Source organism: Bombina bombina, chromosome 11 (assembly GCF_027579735.1).
Source record: "Bombina bombina isolate aBomBom1 chromosome 11, aBomBom1.pri, whole genome shotgun sequence".
Classification (NCBI taxonomy): Eukaryota; Metazoa; Chordata; class Amphibia; order Anura; family Bombinatoridae; genus Bombina; species Bombina bombina.
In genome coordinates, this window is record NC_069509.1 from 20317786 (window position 1) to 20332962 (window position 15177).

The 15177-nt window shown below is 33.6% G+C and overlaps 1 protein-coding gene across 1 annotated transcript in view; it reads left to right on the forward strand.

The window, feature by feature from the left end:
- Nucleotides 1-15177, forward strand: part of LOC128641603 (uncharacterized) — a 75667-nt gene that overhangs the window by 46389 nt on the left and 14101 nt on the right. The gene's annotated exons all lie outside the window — the stretch shown is intronic.

Here is a 15177-nt window from a genome sequence, read left to right on the forward strand (position 1 = left end):
ATCTTAATATGGATAATGAGAATGAGACAAATAAAACTAAACAACAGGTAGTTAAAAATTTAAAAAAAAGTACCTTTTATCCAGTAAATTCTCGTACAGACCTCATAGAGGTTTTTCATGCCATAGTAGAACAAGATTTAACAGAACTAGCTGAGAAGAATTTAAAAAGTAGTTCAAATAAACGTAGAAACTTAAATAAGAGGGAATGGAATGCTCTAAAAAAAATAACTAACAATAAAGATCTGGTGATAGTGGATTCTGATAAGGGAGGTTCAATTGTTGTTTTAAATAAAGAACAATATCTTAAGGAAGCTATGAGACAGCTGAGTGACACCGATACTTATAAAAAATTAACCTTTAATCCCACAGTCAAATTTCAAAGGGAACTTTCTTCTTTGTTAGATGATGGTATAGAAAAAAACATTTTCACTAACAGTATATGTGATACATTATATATAGAACACCCTAGAATCCCAATTTTCAAGTTCCTGCCTAAAGTACATAAAAGCTTAACCAATCCCCCAGGGAGACCTATTATATCTGCTATTGGCTCTCTGGGGGAGAGGTTGGGGGAATGGTTGGATGCACAATTACAGCCAGTTGTCCAATCTTTACCAGGTTTCTTACGTGACACCAAACACCTGATCAGGTCTTTGCAAGAATGTAAATGTGATACAGATTGTAACTTTGTAACAATAGATGCTGTGTCCTTATATTCTTGTATACCACACGATAAAGGTTTATTGGCTATGAAAGCTATGCTGTCTAAATACTCGAACTATGATTCAGGCCTAATAGAATTTATGTTGCAAGTAACCAGCTTTTTGCTACATCATAATTATTTTATTTTTGATGGCATGTATTTCCTACAGCAGAGAGGCACTGCGATGGGGGCTAAATTTGCCCCCTCGTATGCTAATCTCTATCTAGCTGAATTTGAGGACAAAAAATTGTTCAATGTTGCAAATCCATTTAAGAAGCATATCACCTATTATACACGCTTTATAGATGATATGCTTTTATTATGGAGTGGAGACGATAGAATCTTAGTTAAATTTGTGCAATATCTAAATCAGAATGATGCTAACTTAAGTTTTACATTTAGTCACTCTAAGGATGCCATACCATATTTAGATGTTAAACTTAGTCACAGTGCAGAGGGCATTGTTACTGAGGTCTTTAAGAAAGAGATCTCTGGTAATACTATTCTTAGAGCAGATTCTTGCCACCCATTTCACTTAAAAAAGGGGATACCAAAAGGTCAATATATCAGATTACGGAGGAATTGTAGCAACATAGAGAGTTATAAGAAACATGCAGAAGATCTAACTATTAGACTGAAAGAGAGAGGCTATGATGAACAAAGTTTGTTGAAGATATCGGAACAAGTGAGTAATTTTGATAGAAATAGTCTACTGAAAGATAAGGTTAAAGATATTGGATTAAAAGATGGTGTGAATTTTATTACATCTTATAGCAGACAATTTGATGACATCAGTAGAATTATTAGGAATAGATTACCAATCCTAGATAGGGATTCAGATCTAAAACACATCTCTAGTAAATGTAATTTTATCTCTCGTAAAGCTAAAACCATTGGTGATATGGCTAGAAAGGATTTTAGCAAGAAGAGCTTACACACCACACAGTCAACTAATTGGTTAACATCTAAACCAGGCTTTTATAAATGCAATGTCAGACCTTGTAAGAGTTGTAGCTATGTCACATGTGGCGATACTTTTACCTCGACTTGTACAGGACAAACATTTAAGATTAAAGAGCATATTACTTGCACTTCTACTTTTGTTATATATCTTTTGACCTGCAAGTCTTGTAATTATCAATATACAGGGTTAACATCTAGAATGCTCAAAGATCGCATAAGAGAGCATTTACTTTCCCTGGAAGCAGAAATTCCCAAAACCCCTGTGGCTAAGCACTTTGCTTTACATGGAAATAGTTCAGCTGGTTTTACATTCCAAGGGATTGAGGTAGTTAAACTAGGACCCAGAGGAGGCAATAGATATGCAGCACTGAGTAAACGAGAAGTTTACTGGATTCACACTTTAAAAACCGGTGCTCCTTTTGGTATTAATAAAATAAGTGACATCAAATTGTTCATTGACAATACATAGACCTAGGATCTGGATCTTATAATAGATATAAATTCTGATATCGCCCAGATTATATATAAAATCTTAGTGATAAACTATTCAAGTTTGGTCACCCGGAGAGCAGGCAGTATGTGTTTTTTGAATGTGTTTATACTTTATAGCATTTGACTTTTATATGATGTAATACACATTGGTAAATTTAACTGCTTATGCTCTCTGTGTGTTACCTAATATATGTATATACAATGTACATTTCACATCGTTTATTTACTAAGGTATATTAGAATATCAGTTCCCTCTTTGTATTTCCATATTATATGTTTTCAACATGTTTAAATTAACTTCAGTACACTGGGATGTTATTAATTGACGAATATTCATGTATTTAGTTACAGTAAGAATCGTTATCCCCCACACATTGAAATTGTACTATCGTTTTTAATGTGCCTATTGAATGATACAATTTTATATGAAAGCATAGTCTTAGTGTATAATAATGTATATATTTTTTTGTTTATGATCGATATTTTCAAGTTTATTTATTATGCATAATGTTTATTATTGTTTTACACGTTGGATTGGATGTTTATTTCACAATACACACAAAATTTCCATTTTTTGTTATAATTAATTATGCAGCAGGTGTGCAGGGCTTACATCCTGTTTTTAAGGAGTCCTTACACACCTGTTAGGTAGCTCTGATGAAGTGCCCAATAGGGCAGGAAACGCGTCAGCGGTAGTCAGGTCTGTGTGCTGTGCCTTTGTTTTTTACTCACGGAATTTCAATTAAAGGTGAAGTTTTAACACTTATTTCATCAGCCTTTCTGTTTTTTCGATTATTGGGTTCTATTTTTGTTACAATCAGAGGTGTTGAACTAATTTCTGTTTACTTATCATTACAAACGAGGGCTTAGCAGGGGAGCCCTTCTCAACACCTGTGTAACAAGCCGTGATGCTGCTATGAACACAGGCAGTATCTGTGACTGTTGCTACAAATTGCGCTACTAACAGTGAATATAACAGTTCCGTTTTCCTGGATCTCATCTGACATTGGATCTCATCTGACATTGGATTTCATTCTCAGAATCAAGTGAGTTTGTTATTGCTAGAACTGTCTAGCTTATGTTTTATTTATAACGATGAGTCTTGCGAATGTAAGGGGTTAACGGTCTTGGTAATCAATTGCAACAATCAACACAGGTTTACTACAATTGTTTCATAATTGGACAAAGCGATACATTGTCTCAGCTAGCACACACGAATATAATGTGCTGCTCATTTAACATTATTTTTTGCTTTTGATCCTTGCATTGAATTGCACAGCCCGAGCTGTCTGTTTGCATTTATGTATTTATGTGTATCCATATGTATATATGTGTATCCATGTGTATTAATAAGGTATACCAAAGCGCCAACTATACGAAGGCTGGGTCTGGACCTAATGCAATATTGTCAAACGATTACAATAAAAAATGTATTGAGTACACAAATAAGTTAAAAACATGGATCCATGTATAAACAATCAAATTTATACAACAATAATAGCTAAATGAATAGTTAAAACAAATAGTTATGTAACGGATATAGCATTTAAAATTGTGCAAACATTGCTCTTAAAAATATTCATAAAAAATTCCAAATTTAGTATAAGGCTCACAACAGAAATTCAACTTTGTGTTTACCATATACACATACACAAATTTGTACAGCAATAATAGCTAAATGAATAGTTAAAACAAATAGTTAAATAGCAGATATGGCATTTAAAATTGTGCAAACAATGCTCTTAAAAAATATTCCTAAAAAAATTCCAAAATAAGCATAAGGCTCACAACAGAAATTCAACTTTGTGTTTACCACATACACATAATAGGTGAAATATCTTAGTCAGTTATATAATATTATATAACCAATAATGTTCTCGATTCTATGCAATACTAAATATTGCCAATAGTGACTAATGTGTAAGGCTCTGAGTAAGACCTTTAACTGTGTGTTTACCACATACGCATTGTCAAGTAAAAAATATTGTGACAGCAATAAGCCAATGTAAAGAATGTGTATCAAAAAAGTTGTGTGCAAAAATTAGTGTACAAAAGATATTAATGGTCAAAAAATAGGTTGATCTTCAAAAAACGTGAATAAAGAACAAAGATTGTGAAAAATGAAAAACCAAAAATTTACAAAAACATTGTGGTGTGTTCCAATAGTAACTTATATAAATGTAAATAATAGTCCAAAAAATAGTCCAACAGTGAAAACTTAATAGAAAAAATAATCCAACAATAAATTATAATAAGTAGTGTGTCTCTTTAAGAAAAAACAATAATCCTTAAAGTGTTGTGAATCCTAACAGCAATAGTTATGGTGATTTTCCAAGTGTTTTATACTGAATAGCAGTGTCAGTACTTGCTAGCCATAGTAGCCGAGTGTTTTATACAGAATAGCAGTGTCAGTACTTGTTAGCCATAGTAGCCGAGTGTTTTATACTGAATAGCAGTGTCAGTACTTGCTAGCCATAGTAGCCAAGTGTTTTATACTGAATAGCAGTGTCAGTACTTGCTAGCCAAGTGTTTTATACTGAATAGCAGTGTCAGTACTTGTTAGCCAAGTGTTTTATACTGAATAGCAGTGTCAGTACTTGTTAGCCAAGTGTTTTATACTGAATAGCAGTGTCAGTACTTGCTAGCCAAGTGTTTTATACTGAATAGCAGTGTCAGTACTTGCTAGCCAAGTGTTTTATACTGAATAGCAGTGTCAGTACTTGCTAGCCAAGTGTTTTATACTGAATAGCAGTGTCAGTACTTGTTAGCCAAGTGTTTTATACTGAATAGCAGTGTCAGTACTTGTTAGCCAAGTGTTTTATACTGAATAGCAGTGTCAGTACTTGCTAGCCAAGTGTTTTATACTGAATAGCAGTGTCAGTACTTGCTAGCCAAGTGTTTTATACTGAATAGCAGTGTCAGTACTTGTTAGCCAAGTGTTTTATACTGAATAGCAGTGTCAGTACTTGCTAGCCAAGTGTTTTATACTGAATAGCAGTGTCAGTACTTGTTAGCCAAGTGTGTTATACTGAATAGCAGTGTCAGTACTTGTTAGCCAAGTGTTTTATACTGAATAGCAGTGTCAGTACTTGCTAGCCAAGTGTTTTATACTGAATAGCAGTGTCATTACTTGTTAGCCAAGTGTTTTATACTGAATAGCAGTGTCAGTACTTGTTAGCCAAGTGTTTTATACTGAATAGCAGTGTCAGTACTTGCTAGCCAAGTGTTTTATACTGAATAGCAGTGTCAGTACTTGTTAGCCAAGTGTTCTATACTGAATAGCAGTGTCAGTACTTGTTAGCCAAGTGTTTTATACTGAATAGCAGTGTCAGTACTTGTTAGCCAAGTGTTTTATACTGAATAGCAGTGTCAGTACTTGTTAGCCAAGTGTTTTATACTGAATAGCAGTGTCAGTACTTGCTAGCCAAGTGTTTTATACTGAATAGCAGTGTCAGTACTTGTTAGCCAAGTGTTTTATACTGAATAGCAGTGTCAGTACTTGTTAGCCAAGTGTTTTATACTGAATAGCAGTGTCAGTACTTGCTAGCCAAGTGTTTTATACTGAATAGCAGAGTCAGTACTTGTTAGCCAAGTGTTTTATACTGAATAGCAGTGTCAGTACTTGTTAGCCAAGTGTTTTATACTGAATAGCAGTGTCAGTACTTGCTAGCCAAGTGTTTTATACTGAATAGCAGTGTCAGTACTTGTTAGCCAAGTGTTCTATACTGAATAGCAGTGTCAGTACTTGTTAGCCAAGTGTTTTATACTGAATAGCAGTGTCAGTACTTGTTAGCCAAGTGTTTTATACTGAATAGCAGTGTCAGTACTTGTTAGCCAAGTGTTTTATACTGAATAGCAGTGTCAGTACTTGTTAGCCAAGTGTTTTATACTGAATAGCAGTGTCAGTACTTGTTAGCCAAGTGTTTTATACTGAATAGCAGTGTCAGTACTTGTTAGCCAAGTGTTTTATACTGAATAGCAGTGTCAGTACTTGTTAGCCAAGTGTTTTATACTGAATAGCAGTGTCAGTACTTGTTAGCCAAGTGTTTTATACTGAATAGCAGTGTCAGTACTTGTTAGCCAAGTGTTTTATACTGAATAGCAGTGTCAGTACTTGTTAGCCAAGTGTTTTATACTGAATAGCAGTGTCAGTACTTGTTAGCCAAGTGTTTTATACTGAATAGCAGTGTCAGTACTTGTTAGCCAAGTGTTTTATACTGAATAGCAGTGTCAGTACTTGTTAGCCAAGTGTTTTATACTGAATAGCAGTGTCAGTACTTGCTAGCCAAGTGTTTTATACTGAATAGCAGTGTCAGTACTCGCTAGCCGAGTGTTTTATACTGAATAGCAGTGTCAGTACTCGTTAGCCAAGTGTTTTATACTGAATAGCAGTGTCAGTACTTGTTAACCAAGTGTTTTATACTGAATAGCAGTGTCAGTACTTGCTAGCCAAGTGTGTTATACTGAATAGCAGTGTCAGTACTTGTTAGCCAAGTGTTTTATACTGAATAGCAGTGTCAGTACTTGCTAGCCAAGTGTTTTATACTGAATAGCAGTGTCAGTACTTGCTAGCCAAGTGTTTTATACTGAATAGCAGTGTCAGTACTTGTTAGCCAAGTGTTTTATACTGAATAGCAGTGTCAGTACTTGTTAGCCAAGTGTTTTATACTGAATAGCAGTGTCAGTACTCGCTAGCCAAGTGTTTTATACTGAATAGCAGTGTCAGTACTTGTTAGCCAAGTGTTTTATACTGAATAGCAGTGTCAGTACTTGTTAGCCAAGTGTTTTATACTGAATAGCAGTGTCAGTACTTGCTAGCCAAGTGTTTTATACTGAATAGCAGTGTCAGTACTTGTTAGCCAAGTGTTTTATACTGAATAGCAGTGTCAGTACTTGTTAGCCAAGTGTTTTATACTGAATAGCAGTGTCAGTACTTGTTAGCCAAGTGTTTTATACTGAATAGCAGTGTCAGTACTTGTTAGCCAAGTGTTTTATACTGAATAGCAGTGTCAGTACTTGTTAGCCAAGTGTTTTATACTGAATAGCAGTGTCAGTACTTGTTAGCCAAGTGTTTTATACTGAATAGCAGTGTCAGTACTTGCTAGCCAAGTGTTTTATACTGAATAGCAGTGTCAGTACTCGCTAGCCGAGTGTTTTATACTGAATAGCAGTGTCAGTACTCGTTAGCCAAGTGTTTTATACTGAATAGCAGTGTCAGTACTTGTTAGCCAAGTGTTTTATACTGAATAGCAGTGTCAGTACTTGCTAGCCAAGTGTGTTATACTGAATAGCAGTGTCAGTACTTGTTAGCCAAGTGTTTTATACTGAATAGCAGTGTCAGTACTTGCTAGCCAAGTGTTTTATACTGAATAGCAGTGTCAGTACTTGCTAGCCAAGTGTTTTATACTGAATAGCAGTGTCAGTACTTGCTAGCAAAGTGTTTTATACTGAATAGCAGTGTCAGTACTTGCTAGCCAAGTGTTTTATACTGAATAGCAGTGTCAGTACTTGCTAGCCAAGTGTTTTATACTGAATAGCAGTGTCAGTACTTGCTAGCCAAGTGTTTTATACTGAATAGCAGTGTCAGTACTTGTTAGCCAAGTGCTTTATACTGAATAGCAGTGTCAGTACTTGTTAGCCAAGTGTTTTATACTGAATAGCAGTGTCAGTACTTGTTAGCCAAGTGTTTTATACTGAATAGCAGTGTCAGTACTTGCTAGCCAAGTGTTTTATACTGAATAGCAGTGTCAGTACTTGCTAGCCAAGTGTTTTATACTGAATAGCAGTGTCAGTACTTGCTAGCCAAGTGTTTTATACTGAATAGCAGTGTCAGTACTTGCTAGCCAAGTGTTTTATACTGAATAGCAGTGTCAGTACTTGCTAGCCAAGTGTTTTATACTGAATAGCAGTGTCAGTACTTGCTAGCCAAGTGTTTTATACTGAATAGCAGTGTCAGTACTTGCTAGCCAAGTGTTTTATACTGAATAGCAGTGTCAGTATTTGTTAGCCAAGTGTGTTATACTGAATAGCAGTGTCAGTACTCGCTAGCCAAGTGTTTTATACTGAATAGCAGTGTCAGTACTTGTTAGCCAAGTGTTTTATACTGAATAGCAGTGTCAGTACTTGTTAGCCAAGTGTTTTATACTGAATAGCAGTGTCAGTACTTGTTAGCCAAGTGTTTTATACTGAATAGCAGTGTCAGTACTTGCTAGCCAAGTGTTTTATACTGAATAGCAGTGTCAGTACTTGCTAGCCAAGTGTTTTATACTGAATAGCAGTGTCAGTACTTGTTAGCCAAGTGTTTTATACTGAATAGCAGTGTCAGTACTTACTAGCCAAGTGTTTTATACTGAATAGCAGTGTCAGTACTTACTAGCAAGTGTTTTATACTGAATAGCAGTGTCAGTACTTGCTAGCCATTTTCCAACCCAAAATTCTATTTTCTTGGCAAATATTTTGTTATATAAAAAAACTGTCTTGATAAAGGTCTCTTTGTGACCGAAACGCGTCGACTGGTAAGCACAGTTTCATTTTCTATTGATCTAAAAACAATCTACACCAACATATCTTTCTTTTACAGAAGGATCATCCAGGGATTATAATAAAATATTTGCCAAGAAGATAGAATTTTGGGTTGGAAAACGGCTAGCAAGTACTGACACTGCTATTCAGTATAAAACACTTGGCTAACAAGTACTGACACTGCTATTCAGTTTAAAACACTTGGCTAACAAGTACTGACACTGCTATTCAGTATAAAACACTTGACTAACAAGTACTGACACTGCTATTCAGTATAAAACCCTTGGCTAACAAGTACTGACACTGCTATTCAGTATAAAACACTCGGCTAGCGAGTACTGACACTGCTATTCAGTATAAAACACTTGGCTAGCAAGTACTGACACTGCTATTCAGTATAAAACACTTGGCTAGCAAGTACTGACACTGCTATTCAGTATAAAACACTTGGCTAGCAAGTACTGACACTGCTATTCAGTATAAAACACTTGGCTAGCAAGTACTGACACTGCTATTCAGTATAAAACACTTGGCTAGCAAGTACTGACACTGCTATTCAGTATAAAACACTTGGCTAACAAGTACTGACACTGCTATTCAGTATAAAACACTTGGCTAACAAGTACTGACACTGCTATTCAGTATAAAACACTTGGCTAACAAGTACTGACACTGCTATTCAGTATAAAACACTTGGCTAACAAGTACTGACACTGCTATTCAGTATAAAACACTTGGCTAGCAAGTACTGACACTGCTATTCAGTATAAAACACTTGGCTAACAAGTACTGACACTGCTATTCAGTATAAAACACTTGGCTAGCAAGTACTGACACTGCTATTCAGTATAAAACACTTGGCTAGCAAGTACTGACACTGCTATTCAGTATAAAACACTTGGCTAACAAGTACTGACACTGCTATTCAGTATAAAACACTTGGCTAACAAGTACTGACACTGCTATTCAGTATAAAACACTTGGCTAACAAGTACTGACACTGCTATTCAGTATAAAACACTTGGCTAACAAGTACTGACACTGCTATTCAGTATAAAACACTTGGCTAACAAGTACTGACACTGCTATTCAGTATAACACACTTGGCTAACAAGTACTGACACTGCTATTCAGTATAACACACTTGGCTAACAAGTACTGACACTGCTATTCAGTATAAAACACTTGGCTAGCAAGTACTGACACTGCTATTCAGTATAAAACACTTGGCTAACAAGTACTGACACTGCTATTCAGTATAAAACACTTGGCTAGCAAGTACTGACACTGCTATTCAGTATAAAACACTTGGCTAACAAGTACTGACACTGCTATTCAGTATAAAACACTTGGCTAACAAGTACTGACACTGCTATTCATTATAAAACACTTGGCTAACAAGTACTGACACTGCTATTCAGTATAAAACACTTGGCTAGCAAGTACTGACACTGCTATTCAGTATAACACACTTGGCTACTATGGCTAACAAGTACTGACACTGCTATTCAGTATAAAACACTTGGCTAGCAAGTACTGACACTGCTATTCAGTATAAAACACTTGGCTAACAAGTACTGACACTGCTATTCAGTATAAAACACTTGGCTAGCAAGTACTGACACTGCTATTCAGTATAAAACACTTGGCTAGCAAGTACTGACACTGCTATTCAGTATAAAACACTTGGCTAGCAAGTACTGACACTGCTATTCAGTATAAAACACTCGGCTACTATGGCTATCAAGTACTGACACTGCTATTCTGTATAAAACACTCGGCTACTATGGCTAGCAAGTACTGACACTGCTATTCAGTATAAAACACTTGGAAAATCACCATAACTATTGCTGTTAGGATTCACAACACTTTAAGGATTATTGTTTTTTCTTAAAGAGACACACTACTTATTATAATTTATTGTTGGATTATTTTTTCTATTAAGTTTTCACTGTTGGACTATTTTTTGGACTATTATTTACATTTATATAAGTTACTATTGGAACACACCACAATGTTTTTGTAAATTTTTGGTTTTTCATTTTTCACAATCTTTGTTCTTAATTCACGTTTTTTGAAGATCAACCTATTTTTTGACCATTAATATCTTTTGTACACTAATTTTTGCACGCAACTTTTTTGATACACATTCTTTACATTGGCTTATTGCTGTCACAATATTTTTTACTTGACAATGCGTATGTGGTAAACACACAGTTAAAGGTCTTACTCAGAGCCTTACACATTAGTCACTATTGGCAATATTTAGTATTGCATAGAATCGAGAACATTATTGGTTAGATAATATTATATAACTGACTAATATATTTCACCTATTATGTGTATGTGGTAAACACAAAGTTGAATTTCTGTTGTGAGCCTTATACTTAATTTGGAATTTTTTAGGAATATTTTTTAAGAGCATTGTTTGCACAATTTTAAATGCCATATCTGCTATTTAACTATTTGTTTTAACTATTCATTTAGCTATTATTGCTGTACAAATCTGTGTATGTGTATATGGTAAACACAAAGTTGAATTTCTGTTGTGAGCCTTATACTAAATTTGGAATTTTTTATGAATATTTTTAAGAGCAATGTTTGCACAATTTTAAATGCTATATCTGTTACATAACTATTTGTGTTAACTATTCATTTAGCTATTATTGTTGTATAAATTTGATTGTTTATACATGGATCCATGTTTTTAACTTATTTGTGTACTCAATAAATTGTTTATTGTAATCGTTTGACAATATTGCATTAGGTCCAGACCCAGCCTTCGTATAGTTGGCGCTTTGGTATACCTTATTAGTTTCATCTTTCCATTTTTGACAACTAGGTGTTAAATTATCAAAGCCAGAGGTCTTATTTAGTAGGCGCTAGGTGTACTCCACTATCAATGTATCCATGTGTATGTATGTGTATATATGTGTATGTATGTGTATATATGTGTATATATGTGTATGTATGTGTATGTATGTGTATGTATGTGTATGTATGTGTATATATGTGTATATATGTGTATGTATGTGTATATATGTGTATGTATGTGTATATATGTGTATGTATGTGTATGTATGTGTATATATGTGTATCCATGTGTATGTATGTGTATGTGTGTATGTATGTCTATATATGTGTATGTATGTGTATGTATGTGTATATATGTGTATGTATGTGTATGTATGTGTATGTATGTGTATGTATGTGTATCCATGTGTATGTATGTGTATGTATGTGTATGTATGTGTATCCATGTGTATTTATGTGTATATATGTGTAGTGTATGTGTATGTATGTGTATGTATGTGTATGTATGTGTATGTATGTATGTGTATGTATGTGTATCCATGTGTATGTATGTGTATGTATGTGTATATATGTGTATGTATGTGTATCCATGTGTATGTATGTATGTATGTGTATGTATGTGTATGTATGTGTATGTATGTGTATCCATGTGTATGTATGTGTATGTATGTGTATGTATGTGTATGTATGTGTATGTATGTGTATGTATGTGTATATATGTGTATGTATGTGTATCCATGTGTATGTATGTGTATGTGTGTATGTATGTGTATGTATGTGTATGTATGTGTATGTATGTGTATATATGTGTATGTATGTGTATGTATGTGTATATATGTGTATGTATGTGTATATATGTGTATGTATGTGTATGTATGTGTATATATGTGTATCCATGTGTATGTATGTGTATGTGTGTATGTATGTGTATATATGTGTATGTATGTGTATGTATGTATGTGTATATATGTGTATGTATGTGTATATATGTGTATGTATGTGTATGTATGTGTATGTATGTGTATGTATGTGTATATATGTGTATCCATGTGTATGTATGTGTATGTGTGTATGTATGTGTATGTATGTGTATGTATGTGTATGTATGTGTATATATGTGTATCCATGTGTATGTATGTGTATGTATGTGTATGTATGTGTATGTATGTGTATGTATGTGTATATATGTGTATGTGTGTATGTATGTGTATATATGTGTATGTATGTGTATGTATGTGTATATATGTGTAAGTATGTGTATATATGTGTATCCATGTGTATGTATGTGTATGTGTGTATGTATGTGTATATATGTGTATGTATGTGTATGTATGTGTATATATGTGTATGTATGTGTATCCATGTGTATGTATGTGTATGTGTGTATGTATGTGTATGTATGTGTATGTATGTGTATATATGTGTATGTATGTGTATGTATGTGTATGTATGTGTATGTATGTGTATATATGTGTATGTATGTGTATGTATGTGTATATATGTGTATGTATGTGTATCCATGTGTATGTATGTGTATGTGTGTATGTATGTGTATGTATGTGTATGTATGTGTATCCATGTGTATGTATGTGTATGTGTGTATATATGTGTAGTGTATGTGTATGTATGTGTATGTATGTGTATGTATGTGTATGTATGTGTATCCATGTGTATGTATGTGTATGTATGTGTATATATGTGTATGTATGTGTATCCATGTGTATGTATGTGTATGTGTGTGTGTATGTATGTGTATGTATGTGTATGTATGTATGTGTATGTATGTGTATCCATGTGTATGTATGTGTATGTATGTGTATGTATGTGTATATATGTGTATGTATGTGTATCCATGTGTATGTATGTGTATGTGTGTATGTATGTGTATGTATGTGTATGTATGTGTATATATGTGTATGTATGTGTATCCATGTGTATGTATGTGTATGTGTGTATGTATGTGTATATATGTGTATTGTATGTATGTGTATGTATGTGTATGTATGTGTATATATGTGTATCCAAGTGTATGCATGTGTATATATGTGTAGTGTATGTATGTGTATGTATGTGTATATATGTGTATCCATGTGTATGTATGTGTATATATGTGTAGTGTAGTGTATGTATGTATGTATGTATGTATGTGTATCAATGTGTATGTATGTGTATATATGTGTATCCATGTGTATGTATGTGTATCCATGTGTATGTATGTGTATATATGTGTATCCATGTGTATGTATGTGTATATATGTGTAGTGTATGTATGTGTATATATGTGTATCCATGTGTATGTATGTGTATCCATGTGTATGTATGTGTATATATGTGTATCCATGTGTATGTATGTGTATATATGTGTAGTGTATGTATGTGTATATATGTGTATCCATGTGTATGTATGTGTATATATGTGTATGTATGTATGTGTATCCATGTGTATATATGTGTATGTATGTGTATCCATGTGCATGTATGTGTATATATGTGTATGTATGTATGTGTGTATGTGTATCCATGTGTATGTATGTGTATATATGTGTATCCATGTGTATGTATGTGTATGTATGTGTATCCATGTGTATGTATGTGTATATATGTGTATCCATGTGTATGTATGTGTATATATGGGTATCCATGTGTATGTATGTGTGTGTATGTATGTGTATATATGTGTATCCATGTGTATGTATGTGTATATATGGGTATCCATGTGTATGTATGTGTATGTATGTATGTGTATCCATGTGTATGTATGTGTATATATATATGTGTATCCATGTGTATGTATGTATGTGTATCCATGTGTATGTATGTGTATATATGGGTATCCATGTGTATGTATGTGTATGTATGTATGTGTATCCATGTGTATGTATGTGTATATATATATATGTGTATCCATGTGTATGTATGTATGTGTATCCATGTGTATGTATGTGTATATATGTGTATCCATGTGTATGTATGTGTATATATGTGTATCCATGTGTATGTATGTGTATATATGGGTATCCATGTGTATGTATGTGTATCCATGTGTATGTATGTGTATCCATGTGTATGTATGTGTATGTATGTGTATATATGTGTATCCATGTGTATGTATGTATGTGTATCCATGTGTATGTATGTGTATATATGTGTATCCATGTGTATGTATGTGTATATATGTGTATCCATGTGTATTTATGTGTATATATGTGTATCCATGTGTATGTATGTGTATATATGGGTATCCATGTGTATGTATGTGTATGTATGTGTATCCATGTGTATGTATGTGTATCCATGTGTATGTATGTGTATGTATGTGTATATATGTGTATCCATGTGTATGTATGTATGTGTATCCATGTGTTTGTATGTGTATATATATGTATCCATGTGTATGTATGTTTATATATATGTATCCATGTGTATGTATGTGTTTATATGTTGGATAAATGGCACCAATAGACTTGCTCGACACAGGGTTGTAACAAACCTTCAATTTGCAAAAAGAGCAATATCTGTGAAGCACAATAAACTAGATATGCCAGTTTGTGCATATATATATATATATATATATATATATATATATATATATATATATATATATATATATATATATATATATATATATATATATATACACACACACACACACATATATATATATATATATATACACACAATGT